Source organism: Psittacula echo (genome assembly GCF_963264785.1).
Source record: "Psittacula echo genome assembly, chromosome: 1".
In the NCBI taxonomy this organism is placed as follows: domain Eukaryota; kingdom Metazoa; phylum Chordata; class Aves; order Psittaciformes; family Psittacidae; genus Psittacula; species Psittacula echo.
Window position 1 is genome coordinate 83,358,549 of NC_137735.1, and position 19,351 is coordinate 83,377,899.

The 19,351-nt window shown below is 38.2% G+C and overlaps 1 protein-coding gene across 2 annotated transcripts in view; it reads right to left on the minus strand.

Moving 5' to 3' along the window:
* Positions 1-19,351, minus strand: part of TSPAN9 (tetraspanin 9) — a gene marked incomplete at its 5' end in the record, with an annotated part of 125,260 nt that overhangs the window by 72,602 nt on the left and 33,307 nt on the right. The window lies entirely within an intron of this gene.

Consider the following 19,351-nt stretch of genomic DNA (forward strand, 5'->3'; position numbering starts at 1 on the left):
GTCCAGATTGGACAGAGCCTTGGGTGACATGGTTTAGTGTGAGGTGTCCCTGCCCATGGCAGTGGGGTTGGAACTCGAAGATCTCAAAGTCCTTTCCAACCCTAACTATTCTATGATTCTATGATTCTAATTAACTCAACCACCTCCAGAACGAATTCTGCTCCTCATTCACCAGCAAAAGTTCTTCCTATCACCCCATCACTCCCTCTGCTTGCATACTTTTTTCCCTTTACCTGACTCATTTTCCAAGTGTGTAAGCTCCTAAAACAGACCCTGCCTATAACTGCAGCTACAAAACATCTTGCACAACCAGACCCAGGTTTCTATTAGTCTCTAGACATTGCTCTGACACTTACATTAAAGCTTTTTTCTCCAGCTATACTATTTGGTCAAATAAAGATATCTCTTTCTACAAACCTCAGCACACTAGTAAGAGGACAATAATAAGGGCAGTAAAAGCAACAGCAGTAGCACTGTGTAAGAGCCACATAATCAGCACAAGCAGGGAAAATAATTAACGGTAATACCATGTCTGGGACATGAATTGAAAAGCAGTCTGCCCACTTGGGCACAATGTGGAATTTAAGAAGGCAGCACATAATTACCAGAGCTGGCCTTGGCTAGGATACCAGGATTAGCACTCCAACACTTCTGAAAAGTGGCCAGGAAGGCTGTTTTGCCTCTCATCCAAAGAAAATAAACCTATCACATGCTAGATGGCCCCCAAACTCTATGTGAGGTATCTTTTTTTGTTTAAGAAAACTGTCTTTACTGATCCACCTCAGTGACTTGCAGTATTAATGCATCCCTTAGCAGTTGGCCAGACCAGTATCAACTCAAAAAACCAAGTGCTCTTCCCTGGTTCATCAAGAACACACTCTTTGCTATCCCGATTTTTCTGTAGATTTCTCAGACAGTTACACAGAGACATTAAAGGAAACAGTGACCTAATTCTGACACTGTGGTTTCATAATGTAAAGGTAACCTAGTTCTTCTGTAGTCCCAAAACTCCTCTGCCTGATAGATGACCTTCCCTCTAGAGTATTTAATATTACTTTCGGCAGTAAGAGGACTGAATAGAATATGCAAACTGGAAATTAAAAAGCCTTACTTTTCCTTGAGATCAATTAGGATAACATGCACAAGCACAGAAAAAAAAGTATGAAACATATTAATGTGCAGCTCTGCATCCTAAGATACAGGCAATCAAATCTCTTGCTTCAGTAAGAAGTGAGATCAGGGATCTCATTGAAAAATTGTTTCCCCACCACACATTACAACACTGCCAAATTGCTTTGATGCATAGAAGTTTATTTTAATTTTCTTCAGCAACAACATGTATGGGCCCTAAATGGGGTCATGAAAGGTCTTGGTACAACAATTACAATTAACAGTTAGCAAGTGATGTCTTTGCAAAGAGTTACCAAGTGATTCAGAGTTATCGGGTATCTTTGGCTACGCAAGTGAGTGTAGCCAAAGACATCTGCCAAATAAGAATATGACAGATTCCTACCATATTATTCATCTGACCAAAAAAAATCTCAGCCACCAAGAAACAATTTCAGCAGAAAACTGCACTGAAAAGCAAAACATAGACAAATCAGCCAGGATACAGATCAGCTTAGTATGGCTTACCCTTATGCATGACATGAAAACATAGAGAAGGGTAAGATGGGGAATAGTGATAGACTTTTCAGGGAACAGGCTACCTGTACGGGCTCATTAACCACAGGTGGTGTAATGGAGAAGAGCTTCATTGCAGCACGACACTGCACATGAAGAATCAGGATTCTCAGAAGAACTACATTACTTCAATAAGGAAGTGCAACAGAGGAAGGTTAAGTTTCACCTTCCATCACTCCTGCATTACTATGAACACAAGTAAAAAAGGGGTAACTTCTCTTAGACTAACATTTTACCACTATTACACTTCTGTACACAGAATCTTCACATACACACACTCAACCATGTAGCTATTTACAACCATCATTAAATTAACTGGATTATTTCATAAAAATGCTAAAAATAACACTAAAAATACTTTAATAAAATTATGGCTATCTACCTTTTTGGGATGCTTTCTAGCCAGAATGCTTGGTCAGCATTCACTCTTCACTTTTGCAATCTTCATCACTTTAGAAGGCCACATGTGTGCATGACAGCCTCATGTTACAGTATCTGTGAATTTCATTGCACAAAACCCGATGCACTGTCTTTTAAAAGTACTACTTGTGACTTCCCAAGACTTCTTTCCAATTACAACAGTGGCATACACTCCTGTGTAGTGTAAAGCAGTAAGGTAGAGTCCTCTACCCTGGCCTCCATCAAACAAAATGTTTTTTGAAGTAGAAAGACTGAATGTGCTTCACTTAAGCGAACACTTAAGTCAGCTTGAACAACTCAGCTACTAAAACCAACAGGATGAAACTCCCAAAATCCTCCTGGCTAACACTTCAGTGAGCAGCACCCTCGCTGCAAGGTATACACCATATCTTTTCTCCCTCCTTTGCAAGTACTCTCCAGTAATGTGGTCAGTTTAAATGTGGTAAAGAGCTCCAGTAATGTGGTCAGTTTAAATGTGGTAAAGAGCTACAATGTAATTAAAAACTGTTCTCATTAGTCACCCTCCAAGAATACAACAGCTCGATCTTACTTTTTCTGAGGAGTATGTCCTTCATTTCATAGTAAACAGCAGCCAGTCAATTTCTACAGCAGAGAGGATGGATTGCAGATTCCCTGCAGACAGTCAGAGAGACCATTCCCCAGGCCTGGGAACCCTAGCTTTGGGATCAAGATGGACGCTACTAATCAACGTGTGAAGTTCATCTATCTTCTGGAAGGATTCACAGAATGTGATTCCTATTTCCTTCACATTTCAAGAGTTCTCACCATATTTACATCAACTGCTCTACAATTATTTTTGGAACACAACAACTACAAACTAGTGGGACACTAGCAGGATTATGGCTTTGTAAAGGAACAGATTTGCTGATTCCCCATTCCTGCAATTCATTTCCTCCTCTCCAGCTGGAAAAGGTAGAGAGACAACACAGAGACAAATAATTTTTTTCAAGAGGTATTTACTTTCTGCACTCTACAGGCCATTCTTAGTTCAGCATCACTTCAGAATGAAGACATTGTGGACTACTGGAAGTGACTGCAGAATTACTGGCTTCAAAAGCTTGTAACACCCTAGAAAGACCATTATCATCCAAAGGTCTTGAACATTGAAATTTTAAACCACTAAAATTTCCCATTGTTTTGCATTGAGCTTGGCTTTCTTCCAAAAGGCAATATAGAAAACCAGTAGGGATGTCCAATGTTACAATACCTCTCTATTTTTGTTTTTTGTGCATCAGTCAAGTTTTGTCTCAAGGCTACAGTTCAGTGATAACTATGGCAGTGTTCCTGTCCTGTTGCCTTGCACTGACTGTGGAAAGTCCCCATGAAGTCATGAATAAATGGAGCTCTTTATGCTTTGCCATGGGATCACATGGGTGTATCGGTCCAGAATAAGCAGGAATCTCTTTTACAGAACTCCACTATTCTGATAATAGAAGAATGAACTCATTTAAGCAGGTCTTCCCAATTCAGTACCTTTGAATAAGAACTGCTAAATAAAAGCTCATGTCATTTGTCAGCTGAATTGTATTTTCTATCCCTACTGCTATATTTGAATGACTAGGCTCTAAAAACAACTTTCAAAAGTCTCTTCCTAACTAATAACTTAAACAGAGATAACCTGGAGTCATGCGACTTAACAGCAACTAAATCAAGACGAGAGTTTTTGCTTAATGCCAAAGGCATTTAAATTAAGTCTCCCATTAAATGACAGCTAACTGGGAGTCCGCAAATGGAAACATCCTTGTCATTAATCACTCAGACACAAGGACATTATACTGAATATTGAATCTAAGATCCATTTGCTTTAGCCATCAAGAAAGTAACAATTTAGAAGCTCTTGTAATCATGTTTACCTGTCTGATCTGAAGCATCTACATTAGAACAAGTTCAAACATAGCCTTTCTGTCAAGTATGAGGGAAGCTTTTGGGAAACCTGTCAGATACAGCATCCATAGCATAGATCTTCATAGCAGACATCTTGTAGCATAGATAAATAATTCGGCAAGATAACCACTGTCCATGCAGTCAACAGTGTTTTCAAGACACAAAAAACTCCATCACGAGCTGTTGAGAGCAAGCTTAACAAATCCTCAGGCACTAGCATCTGGCCAGTCACTGAAGAGAGTACCAGGCATTCAGGAGTTTGAAAACTGGACATCGACCCATTCTTCTTTCAGAGAGCTGACTTCACCAGCAGCAAAGCCCAGGCAGTGATAAAAGCTTTCAAAAATCCCACTTTTCATTATGCCTATTTGAGTTCATGACTGAAGTTACTGGCTTGGTGGGTTTTTGGTTGTCCATTTTGTTGGAGTTTTTTGCACTTGAAGGCTCAGGTATAATTTTCTAAAAATGGATCTCAGATAGGACTAGAGTACAAGGCTTGATTTTCCAAGTACTTGCACAAGTGTTATAAAGTAAAAACTTTACTAAAAACCATACAGTCTATTAAAAAGGCATATTTTAACGGGCTCAACTATTGGCAAGTACTCTAAACCAATTTAAGTTAGGCATATTCATAACCAAGAGCAGCCAGTCCACTGTTTTACCCTGGAGAACCAAAAACATTTGCATTCTCTTCTTGCTCCTTCTTCCTGGAGTGACAGGCAAAAGGCTGTGTCTACTTGGTCTCAAAGAGCTGAGCTATGCCTTATTTTTAGAACAATCTCAAACTGTTTTTCTTAACCATTTCTAGATTAAAGCAACAGGACACCTAATTAAAGCAAAACAAGCACCACTAATACTACCTAATCCTTCAGAGGAATCAGGATCATAGATGGTTTGTGTTGAAAGGAACCTTAGAGCTCATGGAGTTCCAATCCCTTCCATGGGCAGAGACATCTTCCACTAGACCAGGTTGCTCAAAGCCCCATCCAACCCGGCCTTGAACACTTCCAGGGATGGGGCATCCACAACTTCTCTGGTCAACCTGTGCCAGTGCCTCACCAAGCTCATAGTAAAGATTTTTTTCCTAATATCTAATCTGAATGAACCCTTTCCATCTTAAAGTCACTCCCCCTTGTTCTGTCCCTATATGCCCTTGTCAAAAGTCCCTCTCCAGATTTCTTGTGGGCCCCTTTAGTATTAGAAGACTGTTATAAGGTCCCCCTGGAGCTTTCTCTCCAGGCTGAATAAGCCAAACTCAACCTGTCTCCAGAGCAGAGGTGCTCCAGCCCTCTAATCATCTTCGTGGTGCTCCCCTGGACTTGCTGAAGCAGGTCCACATGCGTCTTGTGTTAGGGGACCCAGAGCCAAACAAAATACTCCAGGTGGGGCCTCACAATAGCAGAGTAAAGGGGGGGGTAATAATTCAGGGTCCATAAAGCATGGTGATGACACTGTCATGTTTCTGTGACAAGCTCTGTACTCCTAAAGTTTTTCCTTTCAAGCATATGTTCCTGGTTCTGCACACTGCCTTTTGTTTCAGCACTGCTGTACTTATTCTAGCCATAAAGCAGATCTTAAGTCTATATAATCCTAAGCAGCCATAATTCAAATATCCTCTGTTTCCTCTTCATGCCATTGTGTTTGAACGTTTTCTTTGCTAAACCTGCCCACAACACATCCTGTAACACTGATAACCTTGAGTTGACTACTGAGAAAATACATCACTGACCAGACATAAATCTGCACTGATACTGCAGCAGAAAGAGCCACTGCTGAAATGAATGTCACATCAGGTTGCAGTATCAGAAAAACAGACTGAAGTAGGAGACGCTATGGGGCAGAAGCAATGAAAGAAGCCTCCCTCTCTCCCTCAAGCTGCAATGAAGAAAAAAAATTATACCAGAGATTGTCATTAAAGTTGTATTGTAATTACAGCTTCTAGAATATTTTCTCAATAAGTTCAGGGCAGAAAGAAGGTTCTTTAAAAGCTGCTGAGCTTCTTTCAAGATAAAACAGAGAAAAATCTACTAATTATCCACCTAAAAATCTGAAGTCACATTGGAGAACTGTGTGCATGCAGGCACAGTGCTATCAGGTTTATAAAAGCAGTGCCTCACACAAGTACAAATGAACCCACTCAGCTTTCTCTGCTGAAGGCTGGGAAAGAAAGCATATAAGCCAGCAGCTGTTCTTCCTAAGAAACTTGACCATAATCTCATCAGGATCTTTGATTTCCCCACTCAGTTACTCAAATTCTGGACCACTGAAGGGCAGGTATAACAGTATTACCAGCAAGGCTGGGCATGCAGAACAGATGGGCAGGTGTATAGCTAAATTTGGGGCAGCAACAAGTTGTGTGCTGTGGATTCTAACAAAAGAAAGGATGAAAAGACTAGGGGGAGCAGAGGAGAAAAACTGAAGGACACTTTTATCCTCCACATTTTTCTCATATTTCTTTACGATGCATGCAGTAAAGCTTTAAAAGACAAAAAAACTTCTATGTATATGCTCCCACAAATAAGAGAACATATAATTACAACAGTGTTGTTTTCCTCCTTTTATATTCATTTCATGCAAATCCTTCTTGAATATGTTTGTTGGAGAACTCTTTATAGATCCAGAATCAGGATCTGTGGTTGTAGTTCTCTTGAATAATAAGGAAACAGAAACCATCCAGTTCCAAACAAGAAATACTTTCTCCTTTCCATTGCTCTGGCTCCATGCCCCTATCTTCCTGCTGTGCCATCATTCTATCTGTTCTTTCATGCTCCTGAGAGCCTCCCAAGATGCAGGAACTGGGACAGCCAATACCTACGGAAGAGTTAAACACAGAACCACAGAACAAGGTGGGATACCACCAAGAAATACCTACATCAGGCATACAGGAGATAAAGAGAGCCTTAAGGCAGAACAAATTTTTCCCACCTTTTGTCTGTCATCTTCAGATAAAGAATAGGGAATGCTGCAAAGAAGTAATAGTTTCATGAGAAGGACATCCCAGGGTGGGAAGCACAGACAGAGAGAAAAAAAATCAAAATAAAAAATAATCAGTGGTTAAGAACCAGAAAAATTAGAAATAGCAATTCAAGTATCAGTGAAATTTCTGATAATGTGTCTAATAATACCACACAGAAGAATATTCATCCTTAACATTATAATTTGAATTTATCAGAGAGGCATGTAATTCAGTGGCTCTTCAGCCTGTGAAATTCAGGAAGTATTCAAGCTTTTCAAAAGTATGTGCTGCTCCAATCAGAACATACCATTTGGAATAGGTTGTGAGCAACTCATTAAATCAGTTGTTTATTATTCACAGTACAGGAATGTGAATTCTATTGGCAAAATGAATCAATCAGACAGCAAAGAGCTATTCCCTTGAGCCTGTATTAATCAGCCTGACAAGCTGTCACTAAGGATTGGGTCATACTCATAACACAGCATTCAAACAGTGGGGAAAAAAGTCCCCAAGACTGCTCAAATAGGGAACAGTTCACCCATTTAAATGTGTCCCCAGAGGTTTATGTCAACCATTTATTACTGCTCAGACACAGCTGCAGAAGCTTTTAAGTGAAAAACCTGCATTCCAAAACTGTGTGTGTTGTGGAAACATGCTGCTGTGGATCCCAGCTACTTCTGAGAGGACAAGCAAGACAAAGTATCCTGGAAGAAACACTGCTGGGCTGTAACATAGCCCTCTGAAGAAAGCATATTCAGGAACTTGAATTAAAACTAGGGCACATGTCAGAACAGATACAGTGTTGGGAATCACAGAGAGTTGTTATGTAGTCTGCACTTCAATAAAATACATAAAAACCCTAACACCTCTATTTCTACAGACTATTTTTCCTACAGACACATTGTTTTCAAGGTTAAGCTGTTCCCTGAACTCCCTTCAACGTAAGTCTAAAATATAAATTGTCATTTTAAAAAATGCCACGCATGAGAATACACACACAAAAAATTAGCTTTTTTATTTAAAAGCAAAACCACAACCCCCAGCCCTGGTAAAAATCATGAACTCCTAAAATCTCATGATTTGGAGATATACACCCCGTAAAAGAAACTAAACATAACAGAGGAAACAAGCACTAGCTGGACTGCAGGAGTCCTGATCAGACCAGAAATAAAAGCACTGCGGAAGAAAAAAAAAGCAGTCAACAGTTCAGGTAAACATTGTGAAGCAGCGTAACACGTATAGCAATGCATAAAATCAATACACTGTACTAAAGAACACAATAATGCATTGCAGCTGCTTGGATGTGGGAGTGATAAGATCAATGTTTTTGCTCTCGTCAGCACTTGCGCCAACTGTACATTCAAGCTGGATGGAGCTGAAAACTAAGTATGATTTCAGTGACACAGTTACAGGATGGCCTACAAAAACTGCTGAATGGCTCAAAGAAACAGAATTGTTTTAGCTGAAGTGTACTTCAGAGGAAGTTACAAGGGCAAAGCAGTCAGATCCACTCTCAGAGGGAAAAACAATAAAAGAATGAAACTGTTTAATTTCATCAATGTGGTATGAGCGTAAATGCTCAAAGTGAGGAAGAAAACATTTATGTCCACACAATAAAGGCTCTTCATCTCACTAATATACAGAGTGCTGTGCATGGTGCTGCTCTAAATTTGATCTTAAAAGCCACACCACAGTACACCAGGATAATATAAATATTAGTATAAGCATTTAAATCCAGCCCCAGGCTGCATTGGCAGGACTACATCCAGCAAATCAAGGAATGTGATTATTTCACTCTATTCAGCACTTGTTAGACCATACTTGGACTACTGTGTCCAAGTTTGGTCACCCCAGCTCAAGAAATTGGAGACCATCCATCAGAATGCCACCAAGACAAACAATGGACACAGGTTGTTTCAGGGAAATTTTTGGTGTGGCTGTAAGAAAAAATTAGTATAAATAGAATGAGTTGAGAACAATTAAACATTAGAATAGATTACCAAGAGAAATGGTGGAATCTCTCTTGCTATAAATACTCAAGGTTGAGCTTGACAGTGCCTTGGGTAATATAACCTAAAGCCTTGCTTTCAAAAGAAGGTTGGACCAGATGTTCTCTAAAGGCTTTTATCTACCTAGAATTTTTCTATAATTCTATGGTCTAAACATAGGCTATGCTAAGCACTGCTAAATACTACTTTTGCACTAACCTCATTTTAAATTAAAATTTAACTGATTTTTCTGCTCTATTCTCTTTAAAATAAATTTTAAAACCCCAAACAAACAAACAAAACAAAAAACCCCAACAAAACCAAACCACAAACCACACAAAAAACCTCCAAACAACAATAACAACAAGCAGAAAGGGGGACAGATCACTGTTTTTCAGAATATCTGCCAGCATCCATTGTAATTATCAAGCAGTAAGCTTACAAGGAAGCACCCTTCCACAGAATACATAATTAAACAAGTGAACATACTGCCAGAGAATTTAAGAAGTCCACAGGATAAACAACTCAAAGGAGTTCCATGATTTTTTTTCCATTTCTTTAGTGTCTATTAAGCATTCTTGATCATCTACTTTCAAAAACAGGATATACTAACTTTTGGTCTGATCCATTATACTCAGTTTTACATTTGAGCCTCATGAATGGGAGATAAATCAAACAAATAGAAGTCAAACACAGCAGTCTTAACTATCCTAACTTATAACCCCACTACAGTTTATTTGGATCATCAATTTAAATGCTCACAGCAGAATGATAGAAACCTTACCACTAACATCTAAAAAATCATAAATCACAAGAATGATTTATTCCAATTAAGTCATAAATGGAAGAACAGGCTGTAAACAAAACAAGGAGAAAATCTAACAATAGTGCCAGCGTCCATTCCTACCTAAAGAAAGTGTTAAAATTACCAAGACAATGGTATTCCAACCTGTCAAAGTAACAGATAGCTCTATCACACTAAGGTCATATATTGTAGCCACCTCCACAGGTCATTTTAATGAGCATTTTGATAACACCTAAAAAACCCCTAAACACACAAAAATAACAAAACAGGATGAAGGAAAACACTACCTATCTGCATTTTTAAGTACATCCCATGAGACACGAAACCAGCATTGCACTGAAAGACGTATAAACCAACCATCCTCCCAGATGCTGACAGTGGAAAAAAAGAACCCACCAGAGAGGTCTTTTTACATTCCACATGCTGAAAAAGGCATTAGAGCAAACATTTGACAGTAGAAGACAAACATACAGCTTGGGGAGTATGGAAAATAAGAGGATTTGTTACTGACAGACATGCAACAGTAAAGTTTTTTCTCTTCTTATCTCTACCTTCTGTAAGTGTTAAATACAGCATTGGTTGGTTTATCATTTACAGAATTATTTTATTAGCTGGCCTGGTGTCATTCAAAAAAAAAAAAAAGAAAAAGAAACATCCCATAGTAAACTGTTCATCTTGACTGTCATCAGGGTCTCAAGAAGAGAACTTCAGTTTTCTTAGTGACACTTTGCAAGTGTGGGGGAGGTTTAGGATTTATTTTATATGTTATGAGAAAACTTAAAATCTTTTAGGTGCTTCTGGAAGTCAGTGACATACTAAACCTCAGGAGTACACAGCCAAGTAAAAGGGTGATCTACAAATCCTAAATCTGGAAAGAGCTTTGTGCCCGTGGACCATGCTGCACAAGTATATTGAGTTTATAGGCGGCTTGCCTACATCAAGTCCTGTCACAAAGCATGGCACATAACAGATGGTCTGTTGCTTAAGACACTTTAGAGATCCAGATTCAATTTCAGTTTAACTTTGTACAAGTCCCTTAGTAGGACATATCTACACCATGGATATAGTCAGATTTAAGCTGACTCTACCCAGGCTAATCTGGAAATGAAAGTGCAGGGAAGACAGCTGCAAAGACACCCAAGCTCAAAATAGATGATCGGGTTTCTGGGCTCATGGGCAATGCCAGGCAAACTCAACACAAGCCTACCTTCTGAACTACACTGAACTGAACTTCCTAGTTCTGGTCTCCAGTAGTTCTCAACTCTCTACCCTGTGTTCCGCTGCAGACACTCTATTTGTTTTGGTGGCTCAACTTTCCATCTGTATAAGGAGAATAAAAGCACAGCCCATACTTACAAGGTGTCAGGAGGATAAATATATTAAGTGTTCCTAAGGCACTCTGGAATTATGGCCACAGATGTAATGTCAGTTCCTTGGTTTAACATGCTTTGCATCACATGTGCAGCATGGCAGAAACATGTACACAGCAACTAATGCATCTCTGCTAATGACTGGTAATTCGTTAAGCTGATGAATCCCTACAGTTTATAGTCATCTCTTCATAATCTTATCTTCATTCACAGATCATGACTGTCTTACTTCATCTTCTTCACCATGAAAAAAAAAGTAATTAAAAGCCATTAAAACCTACTTATTTTAGAAACAAAAAAGCCCCCAAACCTCATCAGTCACAACTCCTTAAAATCAATAATCTGTAAGAAACAAACTATTAGCATACGAGTTTCTGCTGGTTTTAATTCCTTGCAGCAACTCTTAATACGTGTCATACACTTTTAACAATCAACAGTAATGTGATCATTTCCTACTGCAGACCTATAATTTGTACCTACAGCAGTAGATATTGTACCAGAATGCACATAAAACAAAATTATGAAGAATTCCACAAAAGAAATAAAAGAAAATGCAAATTCAATCTCTGATGCCTCATGACTTGCCACGGTTATAAGGAAATAAAGATATACAGACACTAGTTTACTGTACTTTCAAAACTATGTATCCCTGATGCATTGATTATAAACAGGACAAGGGGTTTTCATTCAGGAGAGTTAGGAGACAGGCAAAAGGACAGGAGTATCAAATGCAGCTTGCAAAGAGGACCAAGAAGATTCAAGAAGGATCCATGGGTACGGAATTTCTTCCCCACTAAAACAGAAGTGGTATTTGCAAACATTATTGATTCTTTTGACACTGAAGAGTTAATTCTCATTTACCCCATTTAACAACAAAGCACAGCAAATACAAGAAAGCAAAGGAAGGAATAAAAGAAATGGCAGGCTAGTCATTCTGTGCTTCAGCTTGTACCCCCTTCCAAGGTATACAAGAGGCAACCAGCAGTTCTGTGTTCCCACACAGCACAGAGGCTCTGGGTGAGATATAAGAGAGCCGGTATGTTAATTGTGACACTAAACACTTAAAAGATGGGTTCCAATTAGTTGCTAAGATTGTAGGGACTTGGTTATATCTTCAGGACAACAACAAACATTGTCTGGATGTATTGTAACCCTGTGAAAACCTACCCGCATTACCTGGGCAGTGACAAAGCTATTGGCCATGGTGCCAAGTTTTGAGAGACATTACTGAAGATAAGCTGCAGACAAGTTGAAATTCAAACTGGCAGCAGGTCCCAAGAATATTCACAATCCTGCTACACTGAATGGAGTAGTTAAATGAAAAAGGTTTGGACAGCCATGTAATCTTTGGCCCAGCTCAAGAAAAGCAAGACGAAAGAAGAATGATCATCCCAGCCAAATTTCCAAACACTTGGATGTCCAGTTATCTCTGCTGAATATAGTCAGCAACTTAAGTTATTCCTAAGCAGTAAGGGACTGAGCTGAATGGAGATGTGAGTTGATTTAAATCTAATTCATTTCAGAAAGTTGTGAAAATGCCCTGAATTCAGTGCTCACAGTCATTTCTGTAAAGTGGTATTAAAATTATTTTTTGTGACAAGTCCCCAGCAATTTCAGTAAATATTAACTCTTTAATAACACACCTACAGCCATACTAGGTTCCTTTATTTTGTTTGGAAGATGTGGTCATTTATTTCTGCAAGATATTTAAAACAAAGCATAAGATATCCTGCAGAATTCCTCCTTTGATTCACAGTTTCCATGACTTGCTGAAAGGTTAGGTAACTTCATAAATTATATGGGATAAACACAAAGGACCTACTAAGTATAGTATACCATCTTATCTGTGGCGACCTGGGAAGAACATTCTTATTTTCTGTACAGCAAAACCCCCATTAAGTGAACTGTATTTTCCACAATTTGACTAGCATCCTCTCGTCTTTTCTACCCAGGTCTTGTTCTGTGTCAGCAGCATTTAAATAAGAAAATTAAATACCTCCTTGGACAGCCACATAATGGACTTACAAGCTCATCCTCTGCTCAGATGAGGAAGATTATATCCCTTTGGATCAGCCTCTCGCAGACTTAACTTACCTGGAAGGTAGCAGGAACAGACAAAGGCTGCATGCCAACCAAGGCACAGTCAAGCAGCTTAATGAAATGTTCTGGATGGGTCTAAGAGGCCATAGGTAAGTAAGAAACATTGCTGTTATAAAGCTTATTCAAAGTTAACAATAATTGTACCCCATGATTACAGCCATCACTTTATAAAAGTTGGTATCAGCATTGTTTTTAAAAGTTAGGGGGATTGAAACACAGAAGGCTGAAGACAATTGCTTCAGGTAACATAGCTGAAAGATACAAGGAATAGAACCTGAGCTGTATGCTTAAAAAAAGATTTAACTCTAGGAATACGGAGGGGCAGGGAGTGCTGGAGAGAAGTAATTTGTTTTCCAATTTGAAATTCTTATTCCACTTCTCACATTCAATTACGATATACCTCCTCATTTACAAATAATTAAACTATGTCCAGCAGGCTTCATTACAACAGATGAATAAAACATACCTGCTTTTTGAGTCATTAATCAACTCATTATTTATCCAAAATAGCACAAACAAATGGCTTTCACACCTGCCTACAGCTAGAGTAAAAACACACACTGAAGGAAAGCAAAAATAATAATAAAAAAATAATAATAATATTAAAAAATAGTCAACATCTCCCCTCCCCCACAAACTGCATAGAATATAATACGGTGTTAGCAAAGAGCAGTTAGTGAGAGGAATGCTGTGAAAAATGCCATATCGGATGTCTTCCCTATCAAGCTGAAACATCTTAGACCCTAAAACTAGTTATGTGGCCCTCACCACCTCGATTAATCAGTCTAACTCAGCCCCAAAGCAAACCTTGCTATTTCAAAGTAAAACTAGTCTCAGGCCTCAAGCAATGTTTGAATATTCTCCAATGTCATCACACAGGTTTTAAAATGGATCTTATTTACATCACATTCATTAGGATATCACTCTCTTTGAACTAAATATTACCTTTCCTTCCACTCCCAGACAAAACACTGACATGCTAAAAGGTTGGTTAGTTGAGCGGGGGTGGTTGGTTGGTTTGGTTTGAATAGTCTTACTTTCACAGGATTGTATTGCAACTTTGACCTCACTGCTGGTTTATGTCATTAGAGTCAAAGTACAACAGAAGTAAATATTGCTATTATGTCAAGAGATCACATCCCGTGGTTACTCACTGTCTCTCCCAGTCATTAGGGTTTCTGTCAGAAAATGGGAAATATCAGATAATGCAGCCGGGGGAGGACAATAAAAAAGAGAATTTGAATGTGTTTCCTGTTCTAAGCTGTCTGTACTTAGCAATTTTGTTCTCATTTCAGGGACAAACTGTCCACCCCTCTTAAACCTCAGAGATTAACTTTCAGTTATTCATAGGGACAAAGCCTCTTCACAACATTTCATTGTCCGTCCAACAGGTTCAGTTAAGCATTAAAACTTTGTACTTCAAACTAAACAGTGCACTACAGTATATGTTCCAGTTTGGCATATATAAATATGGCTTATCTTATATAAAACATTCTAAAATTCTTAGCTGCTTTACAGCAGCCAGACGCAGAGAATGGATATGCTGTCTTTCTTTTAGTCTGATCGAGTCTTTACTAAAAAGTGACCTGCACAGCTACTTTATGCTCTCTGATAAACACACAACATTGTTTTTAAGTCACAGGAAAAAATATTGATTACTCCCACTATAAGACTGAATTAGACAAATTGTTACTGCAGAAAAATCTTCTTCAGGAGCAACAAACTTTATCCATTATTTTAATAACAGATTATCAGTAAAAAAATTTGCTATATTTGACTTTCTGCTGCTACTTCTGGACTAGCAAGTTTCCAGCCCATCTTTTTCCCTTATAGCCTTATGTTGTAGTGAAAGTAAAGCGCTCCCAATCTATTACAAAATTTACTTTGGAACTGAAGAATAAATACCTGAATTGTAAATTTTACTTCATTTAACTTAGATAAACAAAAATGTTTGCTTCTAATCATACCATTAATAGGGATTATTCGTATCAGATTTTTTTGGTAGTATTTTAAATAGAAAAGATTTAACAAGTAGACCACATTAAGGATCTTCTTGACATAAGGAAAGCCTCTTCCTGAAACACAGAAGATGAAAGGTTTAATAATCTTGCCATATATTCCCCTTAACAAAATGCATTTTATATTAAAGTTAAGCAATGCCAAAATCTAACAAGATGCGTATTATGAATGTTCCACTTTGTCAATTCATTAACCTCAGTTAAATTTAACCATGACCACCATCTACTTGTAAAATTCTCTACTCAAGTTTTGATAACTTATTCCTGTCTCTTCAAAATTTCCCTTTTACAACCCTATGAAATTCTCATTTCATGAGTAAAATTTCTTTTAAAAATTTAAATTTTATAAAATCTCCATTTTATAGCCAGTAAGATTTTCTGATACAGTTTGTGACAATAATTATTGTGATCCTTTTCTCTAATAAAACAATTAAGTAAAACCTACCCTAGAAAGACGTAAACCCTTATGTTTATATTTGGTGATTACCTTTTTGACAATTAACCTGCTATCTGTAGAAGCAAAAATTAGTATTCTATTTCTTCTGCAGAGCTATATTAGCTACTCTGCAATCTCCATATGTTTGCACATAAATATTCTTGAAGGTAAACTAAATCAACTAACATTGATAGTTACCTAGTTCTTTGCAAAACGTATTATGCACTTAGGATGAATTCAGTGTAATTCATCATCCTAGCCATACAATTAAATACTATAAGCTTCTTTAACCCTCAGCTCAGACTTTCCTAATCTCTAAAAGAAAGCAATGCCAGATGGCCAAGAACAACTAAGGATCAGAGGGCCACAGAGAAATACCTGAAGCTCTTAGTGATATGCTGGAGAAACACCTTCTATTTCAACTTACCTCTGGGCCCTGCTTAGATCAATTTGCTTTGCAGAACTCATATGCAATCCTTCCACAGTAACTAATATACATGCTACTAATTTTCAAAACCTGTATTTTGTTGTCATTAATCTAATTCACAGAAGCTGAATTCTTGCTGGGCAGAAACAATGCACCACCTCTTTATCGTAGTAATCACAGCAACAATATGTTTGCTACATAACAACAGAGAGAATCTACTAACCACTGCGCTTCTCCATCACCTTCAAACATATATGTGTGTATACGTGTGTATACATATAAATTAAAATTTATATATTCTATATTAAAATAATATGTATATGAGATACATATGTAATTGGTCTTTATATAAGCTGGCTACCAGGCTGAAAGCATAGTACAGCTCACTGCCCCATGAGAGACAGATTAGGTCCCAGCCTTTTTCTCTGCACCAAGAAGCAAATAATGGAAAAGGATTCCTCTTTTTCTATAGAAGAGCATCTTTCTTTGGGGCAACACTAAGAATTGTTCAATACAATAATGCCCAGCTTTCTGGGATGCCAAAGGATACCACCTGTCTCTATTTTCAGAGGAAGCATCTCAGAAACACCATTTTATTATGGCAGAACAACCATACTGCAGGCTCAGAACAATGTAGCTTTGTGGAAAGCAAGCTGGTCAACAGATTCCCTATTGCAGCTGTACAGCTGCTAGACTGGCACCTGTTAAAAGACTCCTTGAAACACAGTTTTTCCACCTCTGTTTCCAGTTGCCTAAACCAGATTCTGGGTAAAACAAAACTAAATAAAACGCTTCTTGCCTTTGTCAGAAGGTAACAGTGTGGCAGTGGTCTCCTTGCCTCTGGAAGAGCAGGAGTCCCATTCTGCTTTGAATTACAGTTTCAGAAAATTTCATGCTTAAAAAGAGCCTTCTCTTTTTAAAAACAAATCACTTCGCATTACAAAGATGTTACTGCTCAAGAGCAGGCCACAAGTTCATGTTTTCGGACATTGGTTTCTTAACAAAAATGCAGAAGAAAGCAATGAGAAGAGGCAAACCTGAGAATGGGGAAAACTGGTTAAGAAGAAATACAGGACTGAAATAGCAGGGAGTGTTCAGGACAGAGTAAGAGTAGAGGGCACTGGCAAGAGCTGTGTGTGGAGCCCACGGCAGGGCTAGCAGAAGACTTCAGGGCAGGAGCGAGAGATACTGTTAAGTGCACAGTGTCAGCAAGGAGCACATACAGAGCCAAACATCCAAAATGCGTTTCTAGTTCAACCATAGCAGAACTAATGTAGATTACAGTTATGAAGCCAGAGGCGGCAAACTACAAAACAGCTGCCTGTAAGCGTGCTTCATTCTAGCTTGAGTTTCCATAAGTAAAAAGAGGTGATAATGTTATTCATGTGAATGGCTCAAGAAAATAAAATAGCCTGGTTCAAAAAAAAAAAGTAATGAGAATTTAGCAAGACTACAGTCCCCTGTCAGATTGCATGGGAACATCAAGGCTGGCTTGCAAAATTGAGTATAAGCCAGCTAAAGCGAAGAAAGAGGAACTTCTGAACAATTTAAACATGTCTGGTAGATCAAATTTCTGTTGAAAACTACTTTGAAAAGTACCTGACATCTTGCATTTAGGATTTTTCTGTAATCTCTTAGATTCACCATTTCACAGTATCATTTTCATTCTGTATAGCCTGGTTCATATGAAAAGCATTTTTAGAATATTAGACAGAGATGTGGTGACAAAGGTTAGTAACAGAAAGAAAAGTCATATAAGCCTCACAACAAAAGACACGGTGTGGAAGGTGCAAAGTGGATTAAGAGGTAAGAGTTCAAGAAGCACTGGGCACTAGAGAACTGTTCCAGATGGTAGGCTAGTTTTAACCTAAGAAGCAATGTGCTCGTTTAAAGTCCAGTGGGAGCTGAGCAAACAGAGATGAGCACACAGATGAGGTCTGAAGTATTTTTGCGAGTTCAAGGAACGGAAAACCAGACTCTGAAGGTCTGATGCATAGTCAAGAAAATTGCTGAATGGGAGGGAGATAAAAGCAAAGAAAGACATTGTCACTAAGGAGGTGAAGGGTAAGAGATACTTAATGACAAAGGACATGAGTAATCAGATAAAAGCTGTTCCAAAGCTAATCACAACATACAGCATATGAAAAAAATACTTTCAAAATGTCAAAGTAATGCACCAATTTGATACAAATCCAGTGTGTTCAAAATGAGTTCTTCTAGGAACAGTTAAGGCAACTTTCTGGTGCAGAAAAAATAAAGAAAAAAAAATGACAAATGAGCTTCAATCAAGGATTCTTCAGTGATATTTCTACTTTCCCATTTAAGTAAGACACCTGCAAGTTCAGTGATTGTAGCATTTAAGTCTATTACTGAAAAAACTTGCTGTTGCATGAGTACCAAATCTCCCATTAACTCATGCTCTTAAAGGTTTTTTCACTAAGTGGGTCAAGATAAACAAAGAAGCTGCTAGTAAGACTCCTAATTTGAACAATGATCTCTCTGCACCAGAGGTAGACATCTGAACTAGACTGTTAATGCCCCTTTCTCCAAAATAAATCCAGGGATGGCATTTTAATTTATATATGAAGCTTACTGCGTGTTTCTGGATCATGATCATGACTGATTTTGTTCAAATGCCCAAGCTATGCAACCATCAGGAAAGCAGTGATCTTTGATTTCAAACTAAGCAAACCATTTCACATTGAGCTATATTCATGCATACTCAGGGTTTCAATTAGCCTGTGATTTCCTCAACAATATTACTCACTCAAGGATGCTCAGCTGTCAGATGACTTAACTTTTCCTTCCTCCCATACACATGACAATACTTTGCTCAAAGTAGCCATTATGCTTTTAACTTGCTTGCTGAGGAATTGTTACAACTCCTCATACCTGTTGGCTGATAGAGGAAAATCAGTTTTGATCCCTCACAAGCAAGTGCAAATCTCTAACTTCACACACCAATGTGGACAACTGCAGCTGAAACTGAATTCAGATTAATTCACCATTTCAGTCATCTCACATTTACGCTGATAACTTCAGAGTTTCGAACATACCTGCTTACATGTTTTGTTTGGGTTTTTGGGGTTTTTTGTGGGGTTTGTTTTGTTTTGTTTTTTTAACTGGAGAAATGTGACAGAACTTTCTCCAAATGAAAAAGCAGTTTGTCAAATGAAGTTTACAAAAAACAAATAAGATTCATGATGACAATGAGAATGTACTTAAAATTTAAATTAACCTGCA